Source organism: Symphalangus syndactylus, chromosome 1 (assembly GCF_028878055.3).
Source record: "Symphalangus syndactylus isolate Jambi chromosome 1, NHGRI_mSymSyn1-v2.1_pri, whole genome shotgun sequence".
In the NCBI taxonomy this organism is placed as follows: Eukaryota; Metazoa; Chordata; class Mammalia; order Primates; family Hylobatidae; genus Symphalangus; species Symphalangus syndactylus.
This window is the reverse complement of record NC_072423.2, coordinates 42610762-42613539: the sequence shown is the minus strand read 5'-3', so window position 1 is coordinate 42613539 and position 2778 is coordinate 42610762. Positions and strand designations below refer to the sequence as shown.

Here is a 2778-nt window from a genome sequence, read left to right as displayed (position 1 = left end):
TGTTAACAAAAGCAAGGGTAGAAATAATCATCATCATTTGCAGGTGAGAAGAGTATGAACCAGCATACTGAAGTAATTATCTCAGGACTGAAAGGGCCTGCAAAGCAACCAGAAGAGTTGGTAGTATCAATCCTGTTACTGGAAATGGGCTGTGTAGCAGATATTTTAAATATTGGTGACTTTTCCCCTGGTTTTAAATGTTCCCTAGAATATGTAAGAGATGTACTATTAACATAAGGTTTAACTTTCCCCGCAATCTTATCTGTATGGAATCCCATTGTGAAATCAGGAGACTGTAAATCTCTAGGACTACCCACTTTTGCATGGCTTCCTGTTGTGTTGTGGCTCTCAGAACCATCATAAAAACAGAAGAAAGTACACAAAATGTGGAGCTGTACCGAAGTTAAATTTAGGCAAAATGATATCTTGTAGAGTTAAACTTTCTCAGAAGCAGTGAGAAATGATTGTATCAACTACCAAAGAAAACAATTCAGAAATTACTTGCATGGAAATAGTTTTAACCCCCCCTTCAAAAGCCCCCAAACCAGTATATGTATTGAAATATACATAAATGTATGGGCAAAAAAGACTGTTACTGGCCATAGTTCAGGAAATCATGTCAAAAAAGTTTGTTTTAAAGAAATTAAAAATTCTCAGGCTCCAAAAGTTGTGAGATGCTCTACCCACAGTACCCCAGGAGCAGAAAGTAGCCACATTTCAGATTTACCATCTCTGGACAGTCCCAATCCCTGGCTATCTTCTTAAATGGCTGCTCTTTCCATGGTAGCCCCAGTCACTTTCACATATATTGTAGAAGAACTACAACAGGAAGCAGCTTTATTTGAAGTTGAGAAAAAACCTTGGCTCTGATTCAAACTGAGGAGGATGGAGTACATGATTTACTGGTTTTCTATCGGGCATTTGGCAACCCTGAGGAGTTTGTCATTGTTGAAAGGATACCACAGGGACCAGTGGCAGTACCTATGTGGAATAGGCATGGATATTAGTTCACTGTGGGGTTGAGATACATTTTTCAAATTATGATTGTTAGTATAAAGAAAAGCTGAGGAAAAGAGTTCTTATAAATTTAGTAATATCATATTAAATAGAATAAGAAAGGTTCTAATTTCCTTACTGTGGTTTAAACATATAGTGTTTGATTAAAAAGAAATTCCTCAGAATTGTGATTTTAGTTATTTTTCATGTAAAAATGTATAAGAGGAAAAACTTATTAGGTTAAGATTAAATTGGATTGTTTCTTGTGAAAAACAAACACTGAATAATCTAACAAATGTATGAGTAACTGAATTGTAAGACAGAAAGAACTATGTATAAAAAATAACTGTTTTAGACCTTAAAAGATATTTCCAAATATTTGTTGTCACTATGCTTTATAACATAACACTGAAGAGTTTAAAGTACGGGCATCAGTCATTAATCTAACCTATTAATGGTCAGAATTTTGTGTTTGCCTCAATGGTTGTATCACCATTCTTGTTGCTTTTTTCATAGGCTATGAGTGTGTTCTAGGTTTAAAGATTGATCTGTTCAAATGCCATCTTTCATTTTAGATGGCACATTCTCCATTTTGCATTAAGCAATGGAGTATAGTGGAAAGGGAATAAGAACACTAATTATTCTAGACCGTTTCGTTCAAGATAATAGTTTGTAAGATTTATAGTCATCATGGGCTTTGACTTTGTTTTCACTGGGATGGAGGATCTTACAATAGCCTAATTGTGACAAAATTAGTTTCTGAAAGTGTTAACATTTTCTAAAATAAATGTTTAAGTATAAACATAAGAAATAGTTTGGAAAAGAGTTCTCATTACCTTCACAATATTGTATATTCAGAAGTTCTCTGAGCCTATTTTGTATATCTAGAAACAGAAATTAATTTCTTTATAGTATACTATTTGGTTTGAGTGTTTAAATCTTTTTAAAAATGTTAAATTTATCCTCTAGTACCTAGATAAATTGGGAAGGTTAATGTTCTAGTTTCTGAAAGATAAGCCTAGGGGAACACACAGCAATTCACTGCTATAATTTAGCTGGAAAAATGACTTTAAAAACTCAATATTTCAGGTTTAGCTCTACCCATGTTTAGTAGACATGTAAGCAAATGTGCTATAAAAAATAATTTTGATCCAATTCAAAAACTCTTATCAGTGTCCTAAAATCATTAGTCATCAAAACTGGAGTGTTAGTCAAATGAGTTTGAGTCTAATACTTTTTTTTTTGGTCTCCTACTTCCTCATAAATTCCAATGCGTTTTTTTATTTTAGATTAAAGCAGAATGGTTAGGAGCCTGATATGACAAATACAAATATTTCATTTTCTTTTCTCTTGCCTCCTTTTCTCTCACATTAAAGTTATGACAGGCTTAAAATTCTATATTCCAAAGTGAAAAGCAATTTCTTTGCTTCTGCCATCCAAACTTCTTAATGAAGAACTAACGGGATCCAGAAGGATTTCAAAAACTGAAACAAATCCCATGACAGCCAGATTGACCTGCTTCTCCCTGAGCATTCTCTCCTTGATCTGCACACACCATACAAACAAGCCAGCAGCGAAGTCACATGTCCCTCTCCTTCCCTGTCACTACCTCGCCCAACCTCACCTCCTGTTCCTTTTCTTCTCAGATCTTTCCTCATTTAGGAAATTAGACTTTAAAAGGAGACATTCCATGTGAATCGTTCTGCAAATGGAACTAGTCCTTCAGAGCAACAGCCCTCCATCTTTATGGGGGAAATGGAGTGAGTTGGGATGGGGCTTGAG

General features: G+C 34.8%; 1 pseudogene; it reads left to right on the top strand.

Annotated features, from left to right (window-relative positions):
• Positions 1–323: 323 nt before the first annotated feature.
• Positions 324–1030, top strand: LOC129488239 (inhibitor of Bruton tyrosine kinase-like; annotated as a pseudogene).
• The last annotated feature ends 1748 nt before the right edge of the window (positions 1031–2778 follow it).